This window comes from Hylobates moloch, unplaced genomic scaffold, assembly GCF_009828535.3.
Source record: "Hylobates moloch isolate HMO894 unplaced genomic scaffold, HMol_V3 SCAFFOLD_20, whole genome shotgun sequence".
NCBI lineage: Eukaryota > Metazoa > Chordata > Mammalia > Primates > Hylobatidae > Hylobates > Hylobates moloch.
The window spans coordinates 27,145,363-27,159,948 of record NW_026652295.1 but is presented as its reverse complement, the minus strand read 5'-3'; the positions used below and the strand labels follow the sequence as shown (position 1 = coordinate 27,159,948).

Sequence of the window (14,586 nt, the reverse complement as noted above, 5' to 3'; positions counted from 1 at the left end):
CCGCGAGATTCTGCCAAGAGTGGGGAAGCACAGGACCCACTGCGTGGCCAGCCCGGATCGCATCTCCTGCACTCACTGCGCTCTCCAACGAGTAAGAGGTTCTTGAGGAATATTTATTAAGTAGATCTTCCTCACTCTGTTGTTTTCTTGCTTTGGTCTCCGATTCTTAAATTTTGGTCTTTCTGATTCAGACATTTTAAACCTAGAAGGACCTGGGAACGCATCCAGTAAAGATTGCAGGTCGGCGCACCCACTGCTCTTTGCTCTGAGATTCCATCCCCCAATCCCACCTTAGTATCCTACCTTGAGGTTCCTGGATGGTCACCAGAGAATCTCCGAACCCATGAATTTCAAGAGTCTTTCCTCAGATCGTTAAAGGGCTACCCAAATTGTCCCGCTGGACCAAGATCAGACCTCCCAATTCCTTTGCCCAGACACTACTAACACCGCACCCCCACCCCCGCCCCGTGCTTTTTAGCACTCCCACCTCCCATCTTTGCCAGGCAAAGGACGACAAATCTTTTGCAGGTAGAAATTCTACCTTTCACTTCTTTCACAGTCTTCACACTACCGTCACCACTGAGATCAACGCAGTAGTTGGTCAGCGCCGAATGTAACATTGACTCTGGAGTCCTATGTAAGTGACTATTAATTGTATTATACAGATTATTTATTTATTTATTTAATGCTGGGTCTCTCACAGTCTCCCAGGCTGGAGGGCAGTGGTGTAATCCTAGTTCAGGGCAGCCTCCAGCTCTTGCGTGCGAGCGATCTTTGCGCCTAGGCCTCTCAAAGTGCTGGGATTACAGGGGTGAGCCACCGCCCCCCACCCCAATTTTTTAATGATATAAAGTTACATGCTCCTCTGCCTGCCAACCCCTTCAGACGTTGCAAAAGCAAATTTGGTAATAATCAAAAAGTCCTTGCACCCCGCATTCAATTCCTAAAAATAAAAACAGTAATAATCTGCAAGAGTTTGGCTTTGGCGTGTATTCCTCAAAGCTACTTAAAAATGAATATATAATTGTATGTATACTTCTAGACTTATATTTACAAAAACAGAAACTGCTACACAATATTGTTCTGCAGCACACTTTTTATGTCAGTTACTACCTGTCTATTTTATTCTTTTTGATGGTTATATGGTAGTACAATTAAGTTGATTCACCATAATTGGTTTAACCAACCTTATATCAACCCTCTATTTCAAAGGCTGCTACCTTGAACATTCTTTTATGCTCTTGTGCATATCTTGTTGAATTTATGCAAATATTTCTGTAGAATAAAGCTTTAGAAGTGGAATAGCCAAGTGATGATCTCTACCTTTTAAAAAGTCAGCTTTTTGAAGTTTAATTTCCATACAGTAAAATTTACCTTTTTATATGTAGTTTGATGAATTTTGGCAAACACATATAGTCATGTAAAGACCTCTACAATAACAAGATATACATTTCCAGCATCCCCCCAATATTCTTCCTCACTTCTCTTTAGTCAACCTTTCCCTCCACTCCTAGCCTGACAATTACTGATGTGATTTTTTACTTTATCTTTTGTCTTATCTGGAATAGAATCATACAGTATAAGCATTTAAGTCTGGTTTCTAGTCTCTTTCACTTGGCACACTGCTTTGAGACTCATTTATGTTGCGTGTATCTGGTTTGTTTTTTATGTTGCTGAGTAATATTCCATTGCATGAATGTACCACAATTTGCTTATCTACTCACTAGGTGATAGACATTTGGATTGTTTCCAGTTTTGGCAATTATAAATAAAGCTGCTATAAACATTTGTGTACAGGTGGACATATTTTCAATTTTTTTGAGTAAATATCTAGGAGGAGGATTTTAGGTCATGAAGTAAGAATATACTTAACTTCTTTTTTTTTTTTTGAGACGGAGTCTCGCTCTGTCGCCCAGGCTGGAGTGCAGTGGCGCGATCTCGGCTCACTGCAAGCCCCGCCTCCTGGGTTCACGCCATTCTCCTGCATCAGCCTCTCTGAGTAGCTGGGACTACAGGCGCCCACCACCACGCCCGGCTAATTTTTTGTATTTTTAGTAGAGACGGGGTTTCACCGTGGTCTCGATCTCCTGACCTCGTGATCTGCCCGCCTCGGCCTCCCAAAGTGCTGGGATTACAAGCGTGAGCCACCGCGCCCGGCCGAATATACTTAACTTCTTTAAAAAAACCTGTCAAACTGTTTTTCCAAGTGGCCATACCATTTTTGCATTCTCACTGGCAAAGTATGAGAATTTCAATTTTTCCATATCCTCATCAACACTTAGTATTATCAGGTTTTTAAATTTTTTTTAAAGTTTTGCCATTGTAATAGGCGTGCAGTGGTTTTAATTTGAATTTGCCTAATGACCAATGATATTGAAGTTTTTTCATGTGCTTGTTTGTTATCTGTATATCATTTTTGTTGAAGTGTAATTCAAATCTTTTCCCCATTTTTATTGTGGAGAGTGGAATTGTTTTCCTATTGTTGTGCAAAATCTACATATGTTTTCTCTGAGTCTCAGAGTTGTCCATTTTTACTAACAGTCCCTTTCAAAGAACAGAAGTTTTTAATTTTGACAGCCAAATTATCAATTTTTTTATGATTTACGTTTTTTGTATCATATTTAAAAATTCTTGTCTAACAAAGTCATAAAGATTTTCTCTGAAGTGTTCTTTTAGAAATCTTAAAGTTGTAGGTTTAGTTTTAGGTTTTATTTTGGTCTGTGGGCCATTGTGAGTTAATTTTTGTATACAGTGTGAGGTAAGGATGGAGATTCATGCTTTTGTTTTGCTTTGTTTTGTTTTTGCACATGGCTCTTGTCCAATTGGTACACCACCATTAGTTGAAAAGACTTTCCTTTCCCCTCTAAGGATTAACTGAATCACCTTGGCAACTTTGATGAAAATCAGTTGATATCATGAGCCTATTTTTGAACTCTAATATCTACTTTTAAATTGTGATAAATGATAGGCAAATTTGCCATCCCCACCAGAAAAGTGTGACATCAACCTTACAGCTGACTCCCAGTTCATTTGGTCCCTTGCCTCTTCCTTACCAGAAACAGAAGTAGGGCCGTGTGCTCCAGTTTCTCTTCCCTCAGCCCAAACCCAGCTCTTCTTAAAGTCTCATGAGCTGATGCCACTGCACAGCTTGGTAGCAGACAGCATAGCAACTTCTACATTCGCCAGAAACTCTTTATGAGGTAGCCAATTCATTTCACTACACTAGGTATTGCGGAGGCAACTGCTCTTGGGTTGGGTAAGGATTTATTACTGCGCTTGGAATCTGGGGATCTGAGTTCAAGACTCAACCAGACCTGGAGGTCTAGTTTTGTGTTTATCTCTCCAGTAACTGCTCATTTCTCTCCTTTTCTGAGTAAAACTCCTTTACAGCTTAATGATATATTTAATTCCAAGGAGTGAGAATGTTGTGTTTCAAAAAGAAAGAGTTCTCACGTTGTAATTTAATGCCTCTTCTCTGTGAATCAAGTTGGACTGAGCCCTGGAGACCTCAGAACAGGTCTTAGGTTTATCAGCTCCTCGGCAGCCAGGTGGAAAAGCCGAATGGGAAGCTTTCTCGGGATGAGACACCCACTGGCCTCATCTTCAGAAGATAGGAGCGCTCCTCCCCTCTCTCTTTGCCCCCGTAGCCCGCTCACGGACGCCCAGCCGCACCAGCTAGTGTTGTTTGATTTGTATGCAAAATGTTGTTCTTCCTTTATCTGAAATTCAAATTTAATTGGGTGTTCTGTATCTTATCTGGCAATCCTACCGCCAACCCGACCTCAGGCCGGAGGAGGAGAAATTGCGTTCCGGGTAACTTCCCACCCCATTGAGCCGGAGAACAGTTTCCTAAGTTTTGGGAAGAGTGAAAACCTGTCACCACGAAAAGAAAGGAAATCTCCTCCAATTGAAAACAAACAAACAAACAAAAAACCAAAAGCTGTTACCAGGGGCTCGGAGGACAGGTAAAGCCAGATGCAAAGTTAACAGGAAACACTGTTTTCCAAGATCATGCAGCAGCCGTAAAATGTCGCAATGGTCCCCTCTTTGAGCAATTGCTCCCTTTTTACGAGTGTGCCGACCCGCTTTGCCACACCCATCCATGTACTACTGGGGATACCGAAGATAACTCTTTCCTTGTGACAACACCCAATCCCTAGCTAATCCCCACTACTCCTAACCCCACCTCAGAAACACCAAGCAATCCAGAACTGATCCTGCTTCTCTTAGAGACTCCCCAGAATCCTCGAATGGGAACCCAGACCTTACAAAAGACAGTTCTCCCCAGCCTCTTGTTGAACTGCATTTCTCCGTTACTCTGGAATATCCTGTCACTTCATCTATGTATTAAATCTGATTTTGGTTTGTTCCTCGTGGTCTTTGGCTAGTGTCTTTAACACCACATTACTGCTCTGTGGACCCCCGACAGTGCAGGAGTTAGCGGGATTAATCCTGGCAGGATAGACACTCAGTTGATGTTGGAATGATGAGAGGAAGGTGGATCCTGAGAGAGAGATTTTACCAAATCAGACAGAATCTAGATTAACCACGTTTCAGAAGGGGAGGGGGAGACAAAACAAAACTGGAGCAGCAGTGTCAAACTTTAGCATAAACCAGGATCACCTGGAGAGCCTTTTAAAGCACCAATTGCTGGACTCCAGACCTAGCGTTTTTTTCCCAGGTGATAATGATGTTATTGTTCCAGAGACCACACTTTTAAGAACCACTGCATTAGAGCAATCTCGTCGGCATAATAATGCTTTTTTTTTTTTTTTTGAGACAGAGTCTCGCTCTATCGCCCAGCCTGAAGTGCAGTGGTGTGATCTCGGCTCACTGCAACTTCGCTCTCCCGGGTTCAAGAGATTCTCCTGCCTCAGCCTCCTGAGTAGCTGGGATTACAGGCATGTGCCACTGCACCCAGCTAATTTTTGTATTTTTAGTAAAGACAGGGTTTAGCCATGTTAGCCAGGCTGGTCTCGAACTCCTGATCTCAGGTGATCCACCCGCCTCGGCCTCTCAAAGTGTTGGGATTACAGGCATGAGCCATCGCATCAGGCCAAAAGCTAATAATGCTTTGAAGCCAGTGATCCAATTTCAGACCTCTGACTTAGACACTTTAAAATTCTCATTCCCATTTAAAACAATCAAATGAGTCGTGCTCTCAAATCACACAAAGCCCAACACCATTAATCCCTAAAAATCCATTAAATATTGAATATTTATGAAGCCCAGTGTATAAACTGCCAGTAGTTACCCAGAAAATCTGTAATAAACCAAGGTCACTGAATTTATGAGAATCCAGGATTCTCAATCACTCCCTCCTCACTGTGAGTACTTGAGCTTCCATTTAGATGATCTGGGACAACGCTAGTTGAAACAATAATCTCTCTGGTAAGGGCTGCATAAGCAGGTGTGGTCTGATCTCCTTTTCACTTTGTTGGGAGGGTAAATCAACACAACTTCTATGGAAGAAATTTGACAGTATCTTACAAATGAATATTACCTAGGACACAGTATATCTATTCCTAGACATTTATATTGTAAATATAGACACTCACATAAAATGCTATATTCAAAATTATATATATATGTATATATATTCAGACACAGGTATGTTTACCTCTTTTTACAAGTAGCACCTATACATATTGTCTTGCATCATGCTTTTTTTCACTTAAGAATATATCTTGGGGAGATTAGTAGTCTTATATATGCAAGTCTTATAAATAATAGTCTTATATATGTTTCTGGAAGGATACATGAAAGCTAATAAGAGTGACCTACTGGTGGCAGTAGGTAATTAGTGACAAAACTTTGCTATACAACTTTTCATACTTTTTGAATCATGTGAATGTAGTACTTATTTTAAAAATGAAAATAATTGAATAAACTGAATAAAATTGTGTATTCCTTTTTTTCTCTCAAAAGATCAGCCAAGATGGAAGTTACAAACAGAAACTACATAATACTGACATTCTTCTTTCCTTTCTCAGGAGGAAATGTTTAGTCCTAACTAGAAATGTTCTATGGAATGTATTTGTAAGTTTTGTTATATCTCTAAGAGACACTCTCACTCTCCTTCCTTTTTCAAAGACGGAATCCTTAGACAATAGTGACTGCTTTAAAAGTTAGCATGAAGATAATAAATGAAAATTGCAGTAGAGATATACAATTAGGCTGAAAATGCCTTAAGTAACCCATATGGTTCAATACACATAATGTGTATGTAACGCTTTATTTTTTTTTTTTGTTTTTTTTTGTTTTTTTTCTTTGAGACGGAGTCTCGCTGTCGCCCAGGCTGGAGTGCAGTGGCGCGATCTCAGCTCACTGCAGGCTCCGCCCCCCGGGGTTCACGCCGTTCTCCTGCCTCAGCCTCCCTAGTAGCTGGGACTACAGGCGCCCGCCACCTCGCCCGGCTAATTTTTTGTATTTTTAGTAGAGACGGGGTTTCACTGTGTTAGCCAGGATGGTCTCGATCTCCTGACCTCGTGATCCGCCCGCCTCGGCCCCCCAAAGTGCTGGGGTTACAGGCGTGAGCCACCGCGCCCGGCCCGCTTTACGATTTTATAAGTACCTTTACATTTTTTAGGCAATGTTTTTCTATAGCCCTCAATTAAATCTTCAATTGTTTCCTCAATGGGGAATCCCGCTAAGCAGAACTTGTGAAGGAATGAAAATTTGCATGAGAATGAAGCATGAATCAAATAAATCAACTAACAAATTACATTCACAGCCAAGACAAGTGTTACTAAAGAAGCAGAGAACAGGAAAGATCAGAGGGAATTATTGAAATGGCTGGTGAATACGGAATGAATTTGCCAAATAAAGTGCTTACCATATCATTTGTGATTCCTGGAACAAAAGGCTTACCCTGCACCCGACGAGGATGGGATTCGAACCCACGCGTGCAGAGCACAATGGATTAGCAGTCCATCGCCTTAACCACTCGGCCACCTCGTCACACAAAGAACCGACAAATTGAATTTCTTCCTCTGTGTAGTACTCCCAGTGAGTCTTGTAGCAACACGATCTAATCGTTTTTTCCTGGTTTAATCCCCATAACCACAGTCTGAGTCAGGTGTCTTAATTAAGGCACATTTCACAACCACCATAAAAATGACGACTGTCACTTAGAGTAGTGAAGTGACTTGGCAAATATCTAATAATAGGTTGAACCATGCCGGCAATTCATTGGTAGACAAAAATCACCTGCTTTTTTGTTGACCCGGCTCCAGCTGGCCGCCCTGTATGCCCGTCAAGACACACGCTGGGACCTTCGCCGGGTCATTCTGCCGCTTTATTCTGCATTCAAGGGGTTGATTTGCTTCCCGATCTAAACTTTGTCCTTAGATTCCTGTTTTCTGTGACGTACCAGAAACCTGACTGTAATTCCTTTTCATGTGCTTCTGTAATATGCCCGAGGGCCAGGAGATGCCCTCCTTTCTCTTTTGTTACTTTCAAAAGGAAACAAAAAAGGAGTTGGTATTGATCAGTCTATGATAAATCAGCAACAGGTGAGAACATGTTTTTTTTACAAAAATTAGAGGCGCGCAGGCGCCCCGATGGCACTCCTCTTGCTTTGGTCAGGACCGTGAAAGAAAGACTTTTTGTGTTTAGCACAAGATTGGCTCAGTCCAGTTGCTACCGACACTGGGAAGGGCCTGTGAGGTGGGTAACCCCCTGGTGCGGGAGTCAGGATGCCTGGTCCTAATTATGGCTCTTAACTAAGCCACCTCACTAAATCCAACCCAACTTGAGAAACCGAACAGTAACCCCTAACGTCCCTTCCAGCTCTGACAACCTCAATTATAAAATGATCATCAAGAAAAGAAGCCTGAGGCTGGGTGCGGTGGCTCACGCTTGTAATTCCAGCACTTTGGGAGGCCAAGACGGGTGGATCGTTTGAGCTCAGAATTTCGAGACCAGTCTGGGCAACATGGAGAAACCCTATTTCTACAAAAATTGCAAAAATCAGCCGGAAGTGGTGGCCCGCACCTGTGGTCCCAGTTACTCAGGGGGTTAAGGCGGAGGATCGCTGGAGCCCTGGGGGCGTCAAGGCTACAGTGAGCCCTGATTGCCGCCATTACACTCCAGCCTGGGCCACAGAATGAGACCCTGTCAAAAGAAGGAAGGAAGGAAGGAAGGAAGGAAGGAAGGAAGGAAGACTCTTACACTCGTTAGAGTTTGTGTGCTTTTTGATATTTGGTGCAGATTTTTGGAGGGGAAAGTTTTCTTTTTCTACCAGAAGAATGTTGGTGCTTTTTTTCCTCCCTGTGAAATGTCCTATCTCTGTTCTCAGCTTTGTTGGGAGAGGCTCTTTTTTTTCTCACACCTGTGTTAAACATTAAAACCACCCAATGTCCACCAAAGTGGAATACTTAGTTAAATAAATTATGATTAAGCAAAATATGAAAGTAGTATGTGATTATTAATAAGAATAATGCTGTTCTATACATAGTAGTTTATAAATATTTTCCCACTTTTTTTTTTTTTTAATGGAGTCTCGCTCTGTCGCCCAGGCTGCATGCAGTGGGGTGATCTCTGCTCACTGCAACCTCCACCTCCCGAGTTCAAGCGATTCTTCTGCCTCAGCCTCCCCAATAGCTGGGATTACAGGCACATGCCACTATGCCCGGCTGATTTTTGTATTTTTAGTAGAGACGGGGTTTTGCCATGTTGGCCAGGCTGGTCTCCAACTCCTGGCCTCAAGTGATCCGCCCGCCTCGGCCTCCCAAAGTGCTGGGATTACAGGCATGAGCCACTGTGCCCAGCCTATTTTCCTACCTCTAAGTTTTTTTTAAAAAGGCAAGTTGCAGAACAGTATGTATAGTACGGTTGTTTGTTTTAGATGACAGAGAGTTTAGCTATTTAATATTGGTGATGGCCATTTAGCTTCAGGCTCAATTTTATGAAGGTTCTAAACATAGGCTTTTCATGTTATCTTTAAAGGAATTATGTATGTGTATGTATATCTGTGCATGTATTATACATACAACTACTGTGTATTTTTTGAGTTAAATTAAAGGTCTTCAATATTCCCAATATTTTCAAATCTTATTTGGCATTTCTTTATTTTTTTTATACACTGAAAATGAAGACGGCATGAACCTTTTGGACTTCTGGAAGGCTCTGATTGATATAAACATAAAAAACATCCAGAAGGATGTATACTACTTGTTAATAGCTGGTATCTCTAAGAGTGAGACTATGAAGTTTTTTAACTTTCTATATTCAACATTTTTTCAAGATTTTACTTTTTTCATGATGAGTACATTACTTAGTAATTAATGTTTTTAAAGTAAAGATAAATTTAAATTATTTAAGGCATAAGAGTGAACAGAATCAAATGCAGCTGAGAAATAAAGTCTAATATTAAGAAATGACCATTAGATTTACCAATGAAACGATTTTATGTAGGACAAGATGGAGTTTTTTCCTAACATCTTGCAGTTCAAGCTGGCAGACACTACCTATAACGGGTCTGATTCCACAGACTGCTTCAGGACGGTGGAAACCCTTCTTTTAATCGTGTTCTCTAGCATAGTGATTCTAATTGCTGTTTTTTCACCAGGTCCTGCCTGGGCTTTCTTCCTACCAGTTCCCAGCCCTATTTGATCTTTTTGAAAGATCATTCTAGCTGCTCTGGAGAGACTAGGTGGCCAGAAATAGCTGTGAGCAGACCAGTTGGGAAGCCAGGGCAGCAGCTGTCATGAGAGGTGGTGGTGGCTCAGACTAAGAGAGTGGCAATAGGAATGGAGAGAGGTGGATGGGTCCAAGATATATGTTGGAGATAAAATGGTGGACACACACTGTGAGTGATGAGTAGGGTGAACAATTCATCCTAGTTTGCTGGGAACTTTTCTGTTTCAGCATAGAAAGTTCCATGTCTCTGGGAGACCCACCCCAGCCCCAGGCAAACCTAAACATTTGGTGACAGGGAAGGACCAAAGATGAGTTTCCTGCTTCTTGCTTGAGTGGTGGGGCAAGTGGAAGTAGTGTTTATTAAAACTGGGAAGATTGAGGAACTGGTATGTATTGTGGAAATGACAATTTAGCTTTTACATGTTAAGACTCATCATAAACCAACCTATGCAGGCCGTCTGCAGTAGAATGTTTTTTCCTTCATCTTTGAGTCAGGAGAAGAATTTGTTATTTCAAAGGACTATAGGAAATATGAGATTTATATCCATCATGGGGAACTCTCCTTATTCAAGATTTTAACTACAAATGATTAATATTCTGGAATTTCTATTTCTTGGAGAAAATCTAATTTACAGGAAATCATTTGGTGATTCCTTGGCTTATTTCCCATTTTAACTAACTCTATTCTTTATTTTGTCCATTTTTCTAAATACTGCAAGGGTAAGTTGTATGTATTTAGTTTAGTCAAAAGAATAAAAAACTTAAAAACAAAATATCTCCAATCTTGCAAAAGTTTTGACAGCTAATTTATTCGTATCCACACCAACTGGATTAAAAATAATTTATTAGTAGACGTCTTCTTAGCAAAGGTGAGAGGTGAGCCTTGACTGCTAAAGATCCTAGGTGCAAACCTCTGAAAAGAGAGTATGTTTTCACCAAAGTAATATTCTGGGTTAATTATAAAGAGCACTATGTGAAATCCAGGGAAAGGAAATTTTTAGGACACAAGTGCAAGGCATTCAATTAGAGCAGACAGATGAGGGAAATACCACACTCTGTCAAAGACATTATATTTAGGTGACTCCGTTCTTGAACAATATTGTTGATTATGTTCAAATTAAATAGGGATAAGATCAATATTTAACATTGGCCCTTAGAAGGAAAATTATCTTGCTGCCCATATAAGCAATAAGCAAAATTCTGCCCTAGCAACTTTGTGCTATGAAGTAATTCACCGAATCCTTTAAGTCCTTTCTAAGAAAATTAACATACTGGTCAAAATAGGAAAAAACAAAGAAATCTGACAAAGCCATTTTAAAAATTAGACATTCCCAGCAAATAAGCAGTAAGATAGAGTGTTTTAATAAATGTTTAAAAATGCTATTTCTCAAAATAAAAACAAAAGAAAAAAGCTCTCACACTTGCATAGTGAAGTTTTTATGAATAAAATAATATGCTTGCTTTAAAATGCAGAAAGAAAAAGTTTGAAATATATATTAAAAATATTGACAAAATATTGTTAATTTTGAGGCTGGGTGATGGATATATGAGGCTACATCATATCTTTTTTTCCTTTTTTAAAATATTTTACATTTCCATAGTAAAAAGTTATAATATGTTTACACCTTTTTTTCGTTGTATGAGTCTCCCAAATGTTGTAGTCTCTGGGAAGGAATTAATAAAATGGTCAGGGAGCGTGTCAGTGGATAAGCAAATACACTATGCTGACGAAAGCAAAGGCTGAGTGAGGCTTAATACCCTATTTGTCGGAAATTCCTAAAAAAAAACTTAAAAAACCTAAAAAAAAACTAAAAAAAAAAACTAAAAAAAAAAGTAGATGCGACTACAGAATTGAAGAAACATCACTGTTCATGGGATTCAAACCTGTGCGGAAGGTGCTCACTGGTCTGAAGGCTCTCGGTAGTTGCGACCCCATGCTCTAAGCTGGGCCTTTATCTGCCGCGAAGCGCAGGAGGTGGAGGCGCACAACTTGGTGGCGACGCCACGAAACCTAACATGCTCCACGAGGTCTTGCAGGGGTAGCGGCCGGGGTTTGGGGAGGGACGTCTCTGTAGGTTTACTTTATTCCCGGCTTCTGTCTTCCAAGATCCCTCACATCTTAACAACAATAATAATGGCAAACACCTAAATAGCGCGGACTCCGGCTAAGCGCTCTCGCAAGCGCTTTCCATGCATTAATTCATAGAATCCCAGAATCACCCTTAGAAGGTGCCACCCAGGATTACTAGGCAAAGAGTGGCTGAGCAGAGGCTTTCCCCGGGTCTGTTTCCACGGCCCATGCTCTTAACCATCACGCCGTATTTCAGACGCGAGAATCTTATTTTTCCCCAAAGCGCAATGGAGACGCAATCGAGTTTGAGTGGTTTGAGTCTGGGGGGTGGGGGTGGGGTGTGAAACCCGTGGTGTCAAAAAATCAAAAGCGGAACAAAGCCTTTTGAAGACCAGAAGCCACTTTCAGGACCCAGTTTCCCAAGTATCAACCCAAAAGCTGTAAAACGAAGTTTGCTCAGTGAGCAGTTAAGGAGCTTCCTCGATATCTCCGGTGGCTTTCTAATGACGCTACTCCGAGCCGCGGCTCGCTCCGAGGGGGAAGTTGGGTTTATAATCAGTTCTACGCGCTGCCCCGCGGCCCTTCCCCTGGCCACAACCTCTGCATCCACCCAAATCAGCTGCCCCTGTTTGCAGCCACGAGGGAGTCGGGAGCCAAGTCCTGACCACCGTCTCCTAGAGAGAGTTACATGTCCCTGCACGCACGGAGAATAAAGCCAGGAAGGATAAGTGGTAAATTATAGGGAATTTGGGCGGTGGTGACATCGTTAACGCCATTCTCGCCCTGCTGGGACGCGCACTTTGCGTTTCTGAAATTATCAGTCTATATGGTGTGATATCCCAGGAAAGCTGCGCGAGTCCTCCCATTTGTTGAGTACCCTTCGATTCATTCTGTGGGTAAATCAACTGTTAGTAGAGGAAATTGAAATTGTTTAAATATTCAAAGCCGTGAATGCGGGGGCGGGACGTTAGGGTAGATGGTGACCGGGAGGAATTTCCAACATTTTCCCGTCTTAAGATCTGGAGCCCAGCAGGGCCATAATTTTCCACTCACTTGTAATTGGTGCCAAGTAGCTTTTGGACATTCCAAGACCACAGATATTCCTCTCAAATTGTCCTCCCACCCTGTTAAAATCTGTTGGGGAGCGTAGGCTTACTTACTGTCTCACCAGAAACTCGGAGAAGGTGGATGCAGGAAGGACTTTGTGGAAATTGATCCAGTACTGCAGCACTGCCTGAGTGCTGGGATTAAGAGCCCTTATCCAGTCAGTCAAATGAGGCCAGTTCTGTAGCTGAAGGAATTGCTTTCTCAGATTCTAATGAATCAGTGCTCACTTGTTATTTTGCCCGAGTTTTTTTTATTTTTAAGATTGTGGTTACCTTAAAAAAATTACAAACATTCCTAAAATTATTCCTTTAACATCACTTTTAGGAGAATACAAAACTGTCATATACCTAGAATTAAATAATAAATATTTTTTTCTTTTTCCGTTTTCCGGGAGTGTCTGTTTGCCCTTGGTGAGGATCTTTGATATGGCTTATAAGATTTTACTGCTATGGGCCAGGCTGTACCTTATCAAAAGTGTATATTGTTTGATAATCCAGTGCTGAAGGCTGGAAGCCAGCATTTCCACGGAGGTAAGAATCCCTTATAAGAAATTACATTAAACTTTGACCCTTGCCTACTTGTCTTATTTAGTGTTTGGTGACAATTCTCAGAGAAAATGTCTGCTTCTCAATAAATTGTGGCAAGAAACAAGTCAAACATTCTTCTTACCCTCTCAGTTGATCTTTCAGCGATGAATCTTTAGACATTTTCCACTATTTTTATTTCCCCCAATTTCATTCAAAATGCTCTCTTTATTTGGGATTTTCATTCAGGTCTTTCGGATTGTGGATGGCAGTTGTTCTCCTAAGTAGACACTACCTTACTTTTTCCTTATCTCTAGAGTTTTGGCGAGACTTTTGCTTGGTTGTAGATGTTCTTAACTGTTAATTTCTCCTAACTGGCTTGAAATGAGCAGATGATTAAATAAGAAGGTAGCTGGTCCTCAAAGAAAAGTTACATCATTATCCAACTTGCTTTAGAGATTAAGAATTCATTCAATTAATGTTACCCACTCTTCAAATTGTTCCACTAGTATAATTTGATTTTTTAAAATAGTGATAGCATAGCTTGTCCAACAAAGGGCTGGCAGATTCTTGACACTTTCCACATTTTTGTTTTGCAACACTCTTTACCAGTTGCCTAACAAGGTAGCTATTTCATAGTGGATTCTCTCTGAAAGAGAAAGAACAGGCTGTGCTAACTGGGAGTCTTCCTCACCTCTTTTCTTTTTCTAAAAATTAATTTTCTCTAAAAATAATTTCTGTTCAATTTTAGCCATACCCAAGACTGTTCTTTTGGAGACGGCCAAAATAAAAATTGAGCTTTAAACAACTGAAGCTCAAAGAGTTGAGCATTAAACAACTGGGCGTCCAATCTTTTCTTGCCTCTGTTTTCTATCCTCTCCTTTCCGCATCAACTTGAGACTGCATCAGTATAGTATAATGTTAGCCAAGGAAATTTTCTGATATTTCTCTTTCCAGTTAAGGATCATCTGGAAAGACTAGGGCTGTGTGTGTGTGTGTGTGTGTGGGTGTGCACGTGCATGTGTGTGTGTATGTTGAAAGAGAAAGCAGATAGCATGCTTCCCACATCGGTGATCTTGGATTTATTTCTCTCACTCATGCCCTATTGTAGAATGATGATAGTCAAGTGATGATAGTCAACATTTTAAAAAATTAATAAACTTTCTTTTTAAAGAGCACTTTCAGGTTCACAGCAAAATTAAGCTGACAATACAGAGATTTCCCCCATATCCCCTGTTCCCA

The 14,586-nt window shown here is 41.0% G+C and overlaps 1 non-coding gene across 1 annotated transcript; it reads right to left on the bottom strand.

The window, feature by feature from the left end:
- Window positions 1–6,878: 6,878 nt before the first annotated feature.
- Window positions 6,879–6,960, bottom strand: TRNAS-GCU (transfer RNA serine (anticodon GCU)). Its single transcript has one exon. It is a non-coding gene; the product is annotated as a tRNA-Ser (tRNA).
- Window positions 6,961–14,586: the final 7,626 nt, after the last annotated feature.